Source organism: Sapajus apella, unplaced genomic scaffold (genome assembly GCF_009761245.1).
Source record: "Sapajus apella isolate SASKATOON/1434 unplaced genomic scaffold, GSC_monkey_1.0 scaffold148, whole genome shotgun sequence".
Lineage (NCBI taxonomy): Eukaryota > Metazoa > Chordata > Mammalia > Primates > Cebidae > Sapajus > Sapajus apella.
In genome coordinates, this window is record NW_022437088.1 from 2,070,271 (window position 1) to 2,085,036 (window position 14,766).

The window sequence follows — 14,766 nt, forward strand, 5'->3', positions numbered from 1 at the left end:
CCAGCTAATTTTAAGAAATATTTTTATTAGAGATGGGGTTTCACCATGTTGGCCAGGCTAGTCTGAAACTCCTGAGCTCAGGTGATCTGCCCACCTCGGCCTCCCAAAGTGCTGGGATTACAGGCATGAACCACTGTGCCTGGCTTCACTACATGTTTTTATTTTAGACAGTGACTTACGAATTCTTCTGGGGGATGAGGAAAATAATACATTTGCACTTCCATTTCCCGTACCCCAGTCTAGCACTATCTGATAGTTACATCTTCAGTATTTACATTCTGTTTTGTAACCATGGTTTCCATGTAAGTTTAGCCTCAGTTCTCTGAATGCGATGCTCACAGACAGACCGTTTAGCTTGGCTTCTTAATTCCTGCATCCTTAATGTGATTTATTATTTGGTTGGTTGGATTTCAAAGGGCCCTTGTTTTATGTATTCCCCGAGTTCTTTCAGCTTGAGACTGTTGCTACTTGGCAGGGGATACAATTCTTGGGTTATTCTTTCTCTCTGAGCCCTGTAACTATTGCTCTACTGTTTGCTGACATGGTGTGTTTCATGGGAAAATCTCAGGGGAACTGGACTTTTCTCCCTGATACAAAGCTTGCTTTCTGTTCATGGATGCTCTTCCTTTTTAAAGATTCTTTTTCTTTCCCTACTGTTCTAATGATGAAGCATTTCAAATGTACAGAAAAGTACAGAAAATAACACAATATTTAATCATCAGCTTTGTTGAATTTGAACACTTTTCTATATTTGTGTTAGATCGCTTTAAATAAATAACTAGGCTGAACGTGGGGGCTTACGCCTGTAATCCAAGCACTTTGGAGGCCAAGGCGGGTGGATCACCTGAGGTCGGGAGTTCAAGACCAGCCTGACCAACATGGTGAAACCCCGTCTTAAAAATAAAAATAAATAAATAAAACGTACAGATCTAGTTAAAGGCCTCTGTGTACACTTCCATATTGTACTCCCCCTTTCCACAGCTGTAGTCATTATCCCGAATTGTGTATTTATGATCCCCTTGATTGAAAGAGTTTTTGTTCACATGTGTACACATCTCTAAACAATATATTATTATTATTATTGAGATGAGGTCTTGCTGTGTTGCCCAGGCTGGAGTGCAGTGGCACAATCTCAGCTCACTGCAAGGTTCACGTGATTCTCCGCCTCCCAGGTTCAAGTGATTCTCCTGCCTCAGCCTCTGGAGTAGCTGGGATTACAGGTGCCTGCCACCACACCCAGCTAATTTTTAAACAATATATTATTTAGTATTGCACGTTTTTGCACTTTACATAAATGGTATCATAGCGTATAAATGCTTCTGCAACTTTCTTTTTTAAAATAAACCATTTATTTTAAGGTTCATATTGATGGAGTTCATTCATTTTCACTACTCTATCATATTTCATTGTATGAAAATACCCTATTTATCTATACTCCTATTGGTGAACATTGGGCTGTTTTCAGTTTTTTTGGGTGGTTTATTTAAAAACTATTTTATTATCTATTAATTTAAAATTTTTATGGCATTACAGTCAGAAAACATAATCTGTATAATAATGCCATTTTTTTTTTTTTTTTTTTTTGAGACGGACTTTCGCTCTTGTTACCCAGGCTGGAGTGCAATGGTGCGATCTCAGCTCACCGCAACCTCCGCCTCCTGGGTTCAGGCAATTCTCCTGCTTCAGCCTCCTGAGTAGCTGGGATTACAGGCACGCGCCACCATGCCCAGCTAATGTTTTGTATTTTTAGTAGAGACGGGGTTTCACCATGTTGACCAGGATGGTCTCGATCTCCTGACCTCGTGATCCACCCGCCTCGGCTTCCCAAAGTGCTGGGATTACAGGCTTGAGCCACCGCGCCCGGCCCATTTTTTTTTTTTTAAAGAGACACTGTCTTACTCTGTTGCCCAGGCTGGAGTGCAATGGCACAACTGTAACTCACTGCAGCCTAGAACTCCTGGGCTCAAGCCATCGCCCTGCCTCAGCTTCTCAAAGTGCTGGGATTATAGGTGTGAGCCAACACATCTGACCTTAATTTGATAATAGTGAATCTTTGAAATTTTCAAGAGTTTCTTTGTAGTATCAAACATATTCAATGTAACCTGATCCATACATGCTAGAAAAGAACATGTAAATATGTGAAATTCTATATACACCAATAGCTTGAATTTTGTTGTTATTGTGATAGAGTCTTGTGGGTTGCCCAGGCTGAAGTGCAGTGGTGCAATCTTGGCTCACTGCAACCTTTGCCTCCTGGGTTCAAGCCATCCTCCTGCCTCAGCCTCCCTAGTAGCTGGGACTACAGGTGTGCGCCACCATGCCTGACTAATTTTTGGATTTTTGGTAGAGATGGAGTTTCGCCATGTTGTCCAGGCTGGCCTCAAACTCCTGTCCTCAGGTGATCCGCCCACCTTGGCCTCCCAAGGTCCAGAATGTACAGGTGTGAGCCACCATGCTCGGCCCAATAGCTTGAATTTACCAATGATATTACACAGCTATTTTATACCTCTGTTTATTTTTGTTTCCTTGATCAGCTAGTTTCAGGGAAGGGTGTATAAAAATCTCTAACCATAAGTAATCTATTTCTTCCAGAAAATATTTTTTCTTTTTAATTTTTAATTTAATTTAATTTTTAAAAAAATAGAGACGAGGTCTCGCCTGGCGCAGTGGCTCATGACTATAATCCCAGAAATTTGGGAGGCTGAGGCAGGTGGATCACTAGGTCAGGAGTTCGAGACCAGCCTGGCCAAAATTGTGAAACCCTGTCTCTCCTAAAAATACAAAAATTAAGCCGAGTGCGGTGGCTCATGCCTATGTAATCCTAGCACTTTGGGAGGCTGAGGTGGGTGGATCACCTGAGATCAGGAGTTCAAGACCAGCCCGGCCATTATGGTGAAACCCCATCTTTAAAAAACAAAACAAAACAAAACAAAAAACAAAAATTAGGTGGGCGTGGTGGCACGTGCCTATAATCCTAGCTACTCAGGAGGCTGAGGCAGGATGATTCCTTGACCCTGGGAGGCAGAGGTTGCAGTGGGCTGAGATTACACTACTGCACTCTAGACTGGGAGACAGAGTAAAACTCTATCTCAAAAAAAAAAAAAAAAAAAAGGATCAGGAGTTCAAGATGAGGTCTCACTATTCTGCCCAGGTTGGTCTTGGAACTCCTGGGCTCAAACAATTCTCCCATCTAGGCCTCTTTAAAGGCTGGGATTATAGGCATGAGCCACCACACCCAGCCTTAGGAATTTTATCAGTTGTTTTATATATTTTGAGGCTATATGAGTAGGTGCTTTTATGTTCCTGGTGTTTGTATATTATTATTATTATTTTTTTTTGAGACAGAGTCGTCTCGCTCTGTTTCCAGGTGCCAGGCTGGAGTGCAGTGGTGCAATCTTGGCTCACTGGAACCTCCGCCTCCTGGGTTCAAGTATTCTCCTGCCTCAGCCACCAGAGTAGCTGGATCTACAGGTGTGCACCACCACGCCCAGCTAATTTTTGTATTTTTAGTAGAGACAGGGTTTCACCATGTTGGCCAGGATGGTCTCGATCTCTTGACCTCATGATTCACCCTCCTCAGCCTCCCAAAGCGCTGGGATTACAGGTGTGAGCCACTGCAACTGGCCTGCATATTCTTGTTTTGTGTCCTTCATTTTCTTTTATACTTTTTCTCTCTCTTTTTTTTTTTTTTTTTTAAAGATGGGGTTTCTCCATGATGGCCAGGCTGGTCTTGAACTCCTGACCTCAGGTGATCCACCCACCTCGGTCTCTCAATGTGCTAGGATTACAGGCATGAGCCACTGCGCCCGGCTAGTATCCTCTTTTGTAAAATATTAAAATTACTTCCCTGTGTGTCCTTCGATAGCTCAGTTGGTAGAGCGGAGGACTGTAGGCTTCTTAAAATTACTTCCCTGACATTTCCTTGGTTCATATTTGCTTCATGTATTTAATTAATTAATAAATTTTTCTTTTCTTTTTTTTTTTTTATCATTGAGGTCTGTATCATTTAAGATATATATATATTTTTCAAAGACGGGGTTTCACCATGTTGGTCAGGCTGGTCTCGAACTCCTGACTTCCGGTGATCTGCCTGCCTTGGCCTCCCAAAGTGCTGGGATTACAGGCATGAGCCACTGCGCCCGGCCTAGTATTTTCTTTTTTTTGAGATGGAGTTTCACTCTTGTTGCCCAGGCTGGAGTGCAATGGTGCAATCTCGGCTCACCACAACCTTCGTTTCCTGGGTTCAAGTGATTCTCCTACTTCAGCCTCCCTAGTAGCTAGGATTACAGGCATTCGCCACCACTCCCAGCTAAACTTTTTGTATTTTTTTTTAGTAGAGACAGGGTTTCTCCGTGTTGGCCAGGCTGATCTCGAACTCCTGACCTCAGGTGATCCACCTGCCTCAGCCTCCCAAAATGCTGGGATTACAGGCGTGAGCCACCGGTTTTAATTTTTAATCTGTTAGTGTGACTACTTACATTAATGCATTTTCTAATATTAAAATCATCCCTGCAATCATGGCATAAACCCAATTTAGTCATAATTTTTCTTAAGTACTATACTTCATTCCATTTACTAGCAGTTTATTTAGGATTTTGCATCTATAATCATAACTGAGATTGGCTCTCAATTTTTCTTTCTCACACGATACATTTCTGGTGTGGGTATATAGGGTGATCTACTTGCTACACGGGTTTGGCTGTATGTAACTGATACCAAAAATAGTGGCGATGTGAATGAGAGAGAAGTTTTTTTTTTTTTTTTTTTGAGATGGAGTTTTGCTCTTGTTACCCAGGTTGGAGTGCAATGGCCCGATTTCGGCTCACTGCAACCTCCGCCTCCTGGGTTCAGGCAATTCTCCTGCCTCAGCCTCCTGAGTAGCTGGGATTACAGGCACGCACCACCATGCCCAGCTAATGTTTTGTATTTTTAGTAGAGACGGGGTTTCACCATGTTGACCAGGATGGTCTCGATCTCTTGACCTCATGATCCACCCACCTCAGCCTCCCAAAGTGCTGGGATTACAGGCTTGAGCCACCGCGCCTGGCCAGAGAGAGAAGTTTTTTTCTCTGTCCTGTATTATCTGGTGGTCGGTGGTTCAGGGCTGGTTTGGTGCTTCTGCTCAACCACTCCTAGTTTGTATGGTCCAAATAGCTCCTTTACTTTTATTTATTTATTTGAGAGGAAGTCTCACTCTGTTGCCCAAGCTGGAGTGCAGTGGGGCGATCTTGGCTCACTGCAAACTCTGCCCTCTGGGTTCAAACGATTCTTCTGCCTCAGCCTCTTGAGTAGTTCGAATTACAGCCGTATGCCACCATGCCTGGCTAATTTTTATATTTTTAGTAGAGACCGGGTTTCACTATGTTGGCCAGGTTGGTCTCAAACTCCTGACCTCGTGATCTGCCTGCCTTGGCCTCCCAAAGTGCTGGGATTACAGGCATAAGCCACTGGGCCCGGCCAGCTCATCTATTTTCTAGGTGGCAGGGTGAAGAAATGGCATGTCTCTGACTTTTGAGCATGAATCAAAAGTTGCATACAACATTTCTACTTCTCTTGGCCAGAACTTAGTCATATGGCTACAGCCCGCTGCAAGGAAGGCTGGGAAGTGTGGCCTTTATTTGAACTTGAAAGCAAAGATTCTTTTGCTGTGAAAGATAAGGGGAGAGTAGGTACTAGGATAATCAGCAGTCTCTACCATAAATGTTATTTTATACCTGTCATATAAATTCAGTTGGGCAGTATTTCCTTTTTCTATTTTCTGGAAATTTAAGTTTGTATGAGATTTTAAAAATTGATTATTGGGTAAACTCGTCTATGAATACCATCAATTTTATCTTTGTTAGGTAGATTTACACTACTAATCCACTTTTTTTTTTGACCTCTGAACTTTTTATTGGTCTCCTGCTTCCCAAAGGGTCCCCTGCTTCTGCTGGCCTAATGTCTCAGAACTTTGGTGTCGTTGGTCTCAGACACCACTTTGCCATCCACTATCTGGCAGATGGTGGTCTTTTGGATGGTTTGCATGGAGTTGCTGCTGTCCAGGGCATCACCAAGACGGAAGTCCTCACCACCTTCCAGCAGGCGGTGGTGGTAGGTGGCGATCTCAGCCACCAGCTTGACCTTGATGTTCAGCAGGGCCTCGTACTCCTGGGCCTGGCCCTGTTCCTCTGCCTGGGTCTGTGCCAGCTCTGACTCCAGGTGCAGCAGGATCCCGTTGAGCTGCTCCATCTGCAAAGCATAGCGGGCCTCCACCTCCCTCAGGCTGTTCTCCGAGCTGATCTTCGTATTTCTCATGGAGTCCAGGTCGATCTCCAAGGACTGGACTGTGTGTCTCAGCTCTGTGAGTGTCGTCTCAGCAGATCCAACCTCGCAGACTGTGTGGTGACCACTGTGGTACTCTCCTCAATCTGCTGAGATCAGTACTTGTCCAGCTCCTCTTGGTTTTTCCGAGCCAGCTTGTCATATTGAGCCTGGATGTCTGCCATGATCTTGGCGAGGTCCTGAGATTTGGGGGCATTTACCTCCATGGTCAACCCAGAGCTGGCAATCTGGGCTTGTAGGCCTTTTACTTCCTTTCATGGTTCTTCTTCATGAAGAGCAGCTTCTCCTTGACAGCCTCAATCTCTGTCTTCAGCTGCAGCCCAGTGACATTGGTGTCATCGATGACCTTGTGGAGCCCATGGATGTGGCTCTCCACAGACTGATGCATGGCCAGCTCTGTCTCATACTTGACTCTAAAGTCATCAACAGCAAGACAGGCACTGTGGATCTGCAAAACGATGCAGGCGTTGTCCACAGTATTTGCAGAGATCTGATCCCTCAGGTCCTCCATGGTCTTGAAGTAATGGCTCCAGCCTCTGACCTGGGGTCCCTTCTTCTCCAGGTTCTCTGAGATTTTGCTCTCCAGCTTCCGGTTCTCGGTCTTCAGGCTCCTCACTCTGTCCAGGTAGGAGGCCAGGTTGCATGGTCTCCTTCTCCTTCTGGATGCCTCCCGTTCCTGCCAGACCTCCGGCCATCCCTGAGGCCAGGCCCCCGGCTCCCATGCTGCCCCAGAAGCTGGTGGAGTGGGACACTGAGATGCGGGAACCAGAGTCCCCGGCACCTGCACAGACGCGGGCCGTGCAGCTGACTGGCTGGGCACCGTAGCTGGGCACCTGGACGGAGCCCACGGACCGGTAGTTTGTAGAGAAGGCGGGGCCGGTGGCGAAGCTCACACTGCCAGGAGAGGAGAGCGAGAGGACGGGCCTCAGGTTTTGCTGACGATCTCATCAATTTCTTTAATGATTATAGGTCTTCAGATGTTCTCTTTCTTAGTCAATGTTGGTCAGTTTTACATATATGATTTACATATATATAATTTTGTTCCCTGCAAAGCTGCTTATTTTATCTAATTAAAAAAATGTCGGGGGAGAGAGATCCAAGATGGCTGATCACTAGCAGCTCGGGATTGTAGCTCCCACTGAAAGAGCAGAGAACGAGAGGACGCCACACTTTCAGATCAATTTTTGTTGCTCACCCACCAGGAGATTCCCAGTGGAGGAGCCCCACGTGTCACCAGCACGACTCTTGAGGCCGGTGAGGCGGTTTGCCGCTGCCTTGGTGCGGTGGTTCTTGGTGCAGAGTCAGAAAAGCACCATCAATCTTAATGCCGCTGTTTTAGCCGGCGCAGTGGGAGTCAACAAGTTGGACGTCCACTCAGAAACCCAACTATAAAGACGGTAATTGTAAAGACCACAGATGGATAAATTTATAACGAAGGGAAGAAACCAGCCTAAAAAGGCTGAGAATACCCAAAATCAGAACGCCTCTCCCTCTACAGGGGATCACAGTTCCTCATCAGCAACAGAACAAGGCCTGATGGAGAAAGACTGTGTTCCATTAGCAGAAGCAGACTTTAAAAAGTGGATGATAAGAAACTTCTGGGAATTAAAAGAACTTGTTCTAACCCAATGCAAAGAAACTAAGAACTTTGAAAATAGGTTTGACGAAATGTTAAAAATAACACACAATTTAGAGAGGAATATAAGTGAATTAATGGAGCTGAAAAATACAACACGAGAACTTCGCGAACTATGCACAGGTTTTAACAGCCGAATTGATCAAGCAGAAGAAAAGATATTAGAGGTCAAAACCAACTTCATGAAATAAAACAAAAAGACAAGATTAGAGAAAAAAGGATAAAAAAGAACGAGCAAAGTCTCCAAGAAATATGGGACTATGTGAAAAGACCTAATCTACGCTTGATAGGTGTACCTGAATATGACAAAGAGAATCAATCCAAGCTGGAAAATATGCTTCAGGATATTATTCAGGAAAACTTTCCCAACCTAGCAAGGCAGGACGATATTCAACTCCAGGTAATACAGAGAACACCACAAAAATATTCCTCAAGAAGACCAACCTCAAGACATATAATCGCCAGATTCACCAGGGTTGAAATGAAAGAAAATACTGAGGGCAGCCAGCGAGAAAGTTCAGGTTACCCATAAAGGGAAGCCCATCAGACTTGCAGCAGATCTCTCAGCAGAAACCCTACAAGCCAGAAGAGAGTGGGGGCCGATATTCAACATCCTTAAAGAAAAGAACTTTCAACCCAGAATTTTACATCCAGCCAAACTAAGCTTCATAAGCGAAGGAAAAATAAAATCTTTTGTGAACAAGTAGGCACTCAGAGATTTTATCACCACCAGGCCTGCTTTACAAGAGCTTCTGAAAGAACCACTACACATAGAAAGGAACAACCAGTATCAGCCCTTCTAAAAATGCCAAAAAATAAAGAACATCAACATAATTAAGAAATTGCATCAATTAATGGGCGAAACAGCCAGCCAACATTAAATGACAGCATCAAACTCATATATATTGTTATTAATTCTAAATTTAAATCGACTAGGTCCCCCAATCCAAAGACACAGACAGGCAAAAAAAAGCCAAGATACATTGGTATGCTGCATCTAGATCCATCTTATATGCAAGGATGCACAAAGACTCAAAACAAAGGGATGGAGAAAAATTTGCCAACCAAATGGAGAGCAAAAATAAATAAATAGAAAGCAGGAGTTGCAAATTTTGCTGATAAAATAGACTTCAAAGCAACAAAGATCAAAAGAAGCAAAGAAGGATATTACATAAAGATAAAAGGATCAATGTAACAAGAAGAGCTAAAGATCCTAAATATATATGCACCCAATACAGAAATACCCAGATACATGAGACTTATAAAGAGACTTGGACTCCCACACAATAATAGTGGGAGATTTACAGATCAATGAGACAGAAAGTTAACATCGATATTCAGGACTTGAACTCAGATCCGGAACAAGTAGACTTAATTAACATTCATAGAACTCTCCACTTTAAATACACAAAACATACACTCTTATCAGTACCACATCACACGTATTTACAGGTTTAAATGAAATATTGGTTGGCTGCTTGTTAATTATTTTCTTCCCTCTTTTTTTTTTTTTAATGTCTCTATTATTAAACATAATTACAGGCATACCCATTTTTAGACTGCATTTTAGCCCAGGCAATAAAGCAACACCCCTGTTCTCTCTCCCTCTTCCTCTTCCTCTTTCTTCCTTTCCTTTATTCTTTTTTTTTTTCTTTTTCTTTTTCTTTTTATTTTCTTTCTCTTTCTTTCTCGCTTTCTTCCTCAAAAAAAAAAAATTATTATTGTATTAAAAAAAAAATGTCAACCTCAGCTTTATCTGGGGGAATCCTGGTCCATCTGGTTTAAGAGTATGAGTCTTCAAAGTAATTTAGCTTTTGCTTTTCCCAAGCGCCCCGAAGCCAAAACCAGTTTAGCATTATTTTTTATGTTGATTTCTTGGCTTGGGTTTTCTGAACCATGCCAGCCATGTAAACTAAAATCTCAAATCTGCATGAAGACAGGCCCAAGGTTAAAATTTCTCTAAGAAAACTTTCTCCGTCCAGAGCCCAGGCGAAGACGTCCAAGCTTCCTTGAAATCTTACTTTGCTCATGAGACCTTTTCCTTACAGTCCATTCTTTTACCGAGGAAGTAGTCCATGGGGATCCGTGCTTCCTGTAATGTGGCTTTCAGATACCCAGATATTTGCAGTTATAAGGACCCATCTCTTCATGATTGGTCCTTAAAAACTGAAACCCCTTGTTTTCTGAGATTAGAAACCATCCCTTCCCAAGAGCAGCTGTAGCATTCACTCACGCTTAATTGATTTTTAGTTTCCTCTTTGCTTTGGGCCTAGAAGGGTTTTCTTTACTTATGTGAACTTAGCTATGAAATAAAAAAAAATCACTGTCATTTTTTTTTAGAGACGGGGGTCTCGCTATGTTGCCCAGGCTGGAGTGCAATGGCTATTCATAGGTGAGATCCCACTACTGATCAGCACGGGAGTTTTGACCTGTTCCGTTTCTGACCTGGGCTGGTTTATCCCTCCTTAGGCAACCTAGTGGTCCCCTGCTCCCGGCAGGTCATCATATTGATGCCAAACTTAGTGCGGACACCTGATTGGCATAGCGCACTACAGCCCAGAACTCCTGGTTCAAGTGATCCTCCAGCCTCAGCCTCCCGAGAGTAGCTGGCACGCACCACTGCGCTCGGCTCACTGTCATGTCTTAACCAGATAGATTCTATCGCAGAAGCCCCTGTTGAAAATGTAAACAAACAAACAAACAAACAAAAGAACACATAGAAATGGAAGTCTAGCTATTTTTCCTTAACACAATAACTTCATCAGAATATACCTTGGCTTTGATAAGTCTGGGTCATTTTCTTTATTCTTCTTTTTCTTTTTGGTGGGGGGGCAGTTTTGCTCTTGCTGCCCAGTCTGGAGTGCAATGGCATGATTTTGGCTCATTGCAACCTCCACCTCCCGGATTCAAGCAATTCTCCTGCCTCAGCCTCCCCAGTAGCTGGGATTACAGGTGCCCACCACCATGTTCAGCTAATTTTTTGTATTTTTAGTAGGGACAGGGTTTCACTATGTTGGCCAGGCTTGCCTTGAACTTATCACCTCAGGTGATCCACCCGCCTCAGCCTCCCAAAGTGCTGGGATTACAGGCGTGCCACCATGCCGGGCTTGGATCATTTTCTTTTCTCAGATCTTGATTACAGTGGCTCACACCTGTAATCCCAGCACTTTGGGAGGCCCAGGCGGGTGGAGCATTTGAGCCTGGAGTTCAAAAACAGCCTAGGCAACAAGGTGAAACCCTGTCTCTACAAAAAAAATACAAAAATTAGCCAGCTGTGGTAGCACGCACCTGTCGTCCCAGCTACTTGTGAGGGTGAGGTGAGAGAATCACCTGAGCCCAGGAAGGTCAAGACTGCAGCGAACCAGGATTGTGCCACTGTATTTCAGCCTGGGCAACAGAGTGAGATCATCTCAAAAAAGTGAAAAAAAAAAAAAAAATAATGGTGTGTCCATTAGATCTGGAGTCAAGTATTTATCTAATTTAATTTATGTTTTAAAGTATTTATTTTTGATTATTTTATTCATAGTTTTATGCTTTGTTCTCTTTGTCAGAAATACCAATTGTAAATTATTTAGATTTTTCTGTTTTCCACATTTCTCATTTTTTTTTTTTTTGAGATGGAGTTTCACTCTTGTTGCCCAGGCTGGAGTGCAATGGCATGATCTCCTCTCACTGCAACCTCTACCTCCTAGGTTTAAGCAATTCTTCTGCCTCAGCCTCCTGAGTAGCTGGGATTACAGGCTTGTACCACCATGCCCAGCTAATTTTGTATTTTTAGTAGAGACAGGGTTTCTCTATGTTGGTCAGGCTGGTCTCAAACTCCCAACCTCAGGTGATCTGCCCACCTTGACCTCCAAAAGTACTGGGATTACAGGCGTGAGCCACCGAGCCCAGCCTCATTCTTTCTATAATGCTATTTTCATTGTTGTGTTCTTCCATTACATTTTTATGATTTTCAGAAATGTATCCATTACAGTCTTGATTTTTTTCCATTGCATTTATTCTATTTTAAAATATGACCTTCTGGCCGGGTGCGGTCGCTCACGCCTGTAATCCCAGCACTCTTGGAGGCTGAGGCAGGTGGATCACGAAGTCAAGAGATCAAGACCATTCTAGCCAACGTGGTGAAACCCCGTCTCAACTAAAAATACAAAAATTAGCTGGGCATGGTGGCGTGCGCCTGTAGTCCTAGCTACTAGAGAGGCTGAGGCAGGAGGATTGCTTGAACCCGGGAGGTGGAGGTTGCAGTGAGCCAAGATCATGCCACTGCGTTCCAGCCTGGCATCAGAATGAGACTCTGTCTTAAAAAGTTGTTTTTGAATAAAATACGACCTTCTTGGCCAGGTGCAGTGGCTCACACCTGTAACCCTAGCACTTTGGGAAGCTGAGGCAGGGGGATCACCTGAGGTCAGGAGTTCGAGACCAGCATGGCCAACATGGTGAAACCCCAACTCTACTAAAAATAGAAAAATTAGGCAGGCATGGTAATGTGTGCCTGTAATCCCAGCTATGTGGGAGGCTGAGGCAGAAGAATTGCTTGAACCGGGGAGGTGGAGGTTGCAGTGAGCCGAGATCGTGCCACTGCAATCCAGCCTGGGTGACAGAGTGGGACTCTGTCTCAAAAAAAAAAAAAAAAAAAAAAAAAATGGCCTTCTCAGTTCTAGAAGCCAGGAAATAGCAAAAAGAAAACAGACATGGCCTTCAACTTTGAAATGTTTTACCTTTCCCTTTTTATTTATTTTTGAAAATCTGCTAATTTTTCCTTCTTCACTTTCTTTTGCTATATAATCTTTTCTCTGAAACTTTGTATCTCATTTTAAAAATTGTTTTGAAGGCTGGGTGCGGTGGCTCATGCCTATAATTGCAGTACTTTTGGAGGCTGAGGAGGGAGGATTACTCAAGGCTAGGAGTTTATTTAAAAAATTAATTTTTAAGCCGGGCGCGGTGGCTCAAGCCTGTAATCCCAGCACTTTGGGAGGCCAAGGCGGGTGGATCACAAGGTCAAGAGATCGAGACCATCCTGGTCAACATGGTGAAACCCCGTCTCTACTAAAGCTACAAAAAATTACCTGGGCATGGTGGTGCGTGCCTGTAATCCCAGCTACTCAGGAGGCTGAGGCAGGAGAATTGCCTGAACCCAGGAGGCGGAGGTTGCGGTGAGCCGAGATCGCGCCATTGCACTCCAGCCTGGGTAACAAGAGCGAAAGTCCGTCTCAAAAAAAAAAAAAAAAAAATTTTTAAAGAAGAGGTCATGCTATATGAGTTTTTTTCCCTTTCTATTATGGAGAAGTATTTGTCAGAATTCTTCCTGAGTTTATTTGGGTATATTGATGATTATACCTCATTTTTTGCTGCTTATGTTTCTGTTCTTCATTTATCTCTCTCTTATTTTTTATTTTTATTTTTTTTGAGAGGGAGTCTCACTCTGTTGCCCAGGCTGGAGTGCAGTGGTGTGATCTTGGCTCGCTGCAACCTCTGCCTCCCGGGTTCAAGCTATTCTTCTGCCTCAGCCTCCCAAGTGGCTGGGACTACAGATGTGTGCCACCATGCCTGGCTGATTTTTGTATTTTTGGTAGAGATGGGGTTTGAGTATGTTGGCCAGGCTGGTCTTGAACTCCTGACCTTCTAATACGCCCCCCTCAGCCTCCCAAAGTGCTGGGATTACAGGCCTGAGGCACCGTGCCTGGCTTTCTCTCTCTTATTTTTTCAAAGACAGGGTTTTGCTCTGTGGCCCAGGCTGGAGTGCAGTGGTGTGATCATGGCTCCCTGCATCCTTGACCTCCTGGGCTCCAGCCATCCACCCACCTTGGCCTCCCACTGCACTCGCCCCATGTATCTCATTTTTAAAAGAGCATTTAGAAGGAAAGTTCCAGCCAGGTGCATTGGCTCACTCCTGTAATCCTAGCACTTTGGGAGGCCGAGGCGGGTAGATTGCAAGGTCAGGAGATCGAGACCATCTGGCTAACCGGTGAAACCCAGTCTCTACTAAAAAAATACAAAAAATTAGCTGGGTGTGGTGGTGGGTGCCTGTAATCCCCTCAGGAAGCTGAGGCAGGAGAATCACTTGAGCCCCAGAGGCGGAGGTTGCAGTGAGCTGAGATCACGCCACTGCACCCCAGCCTGGATGACAGAACGAGACTCCGTCTCGAAAAAGAAAAAAAAAAAAAAAAAAGAATAAATAAATTAAAAATAAAAGGAAAGTTCCCAAGTTAATTCCTTTCTGATTATTATTTACTTTGAATGGGCCCAGTTATCTATTGAAGGGTGGTGTGGAGTGGAAGTGTGGTGGGCTTTCGTGGCACCTGGTGGTGGGGGGTGGGGAACACATCTCTTCATTTGTGGCTTTTGGCAGATAGGGTTGCTTCACAGCAAAACTTTTCTTTTTTTTTTTTTTTGAGACGGAGTTTCACTCATGTTACCCAGGCTGGAGTGCAATGGCGCGATCTCGGCTCACCGCAACCTCCGCCTCCTGGGTTCAGGCAATTCTCCTGCCTCAGCCTCCTGAGTAGCTGGGATTACAGGCACACACCACCATGCCCAGCTAATTTTTTGTATTTTTAGTAGAGACGGGGTTTCACCATGTTGACCAGGATGGTCTCGATCTCTTGACCTCGTGATCCACCCACCTCGGCCTCCCAAAGTGCTGGGATTACAGGCTTGAGCCACCGTGCCCGGCCCCAAAACTTTTCTTTTTTTAATAAGGTTCCCCAGGCTGAATCACAACAGAGCTTGGTGGAACGTGGTCTGTCATTCTCTTTTTTATTTATTTATTTTTATTTAATTTTTAAATTTTTTATATATATATATAT

At 44.0% G+C, this 14,766-nt stretch overlaps 1 pseudogene; it reads right to left on the bottom strand.

Annotated features, from left to right (window-relative positions):
- Positions 1 to 5,882: 5,882 nt before the first annotated feature.
- The window catches only part of LOC116541117, a 15,739-nt pseudogene continuing 6,855 nt past the window's right edge, over positions 5,883 to 14,766 (bottom strand).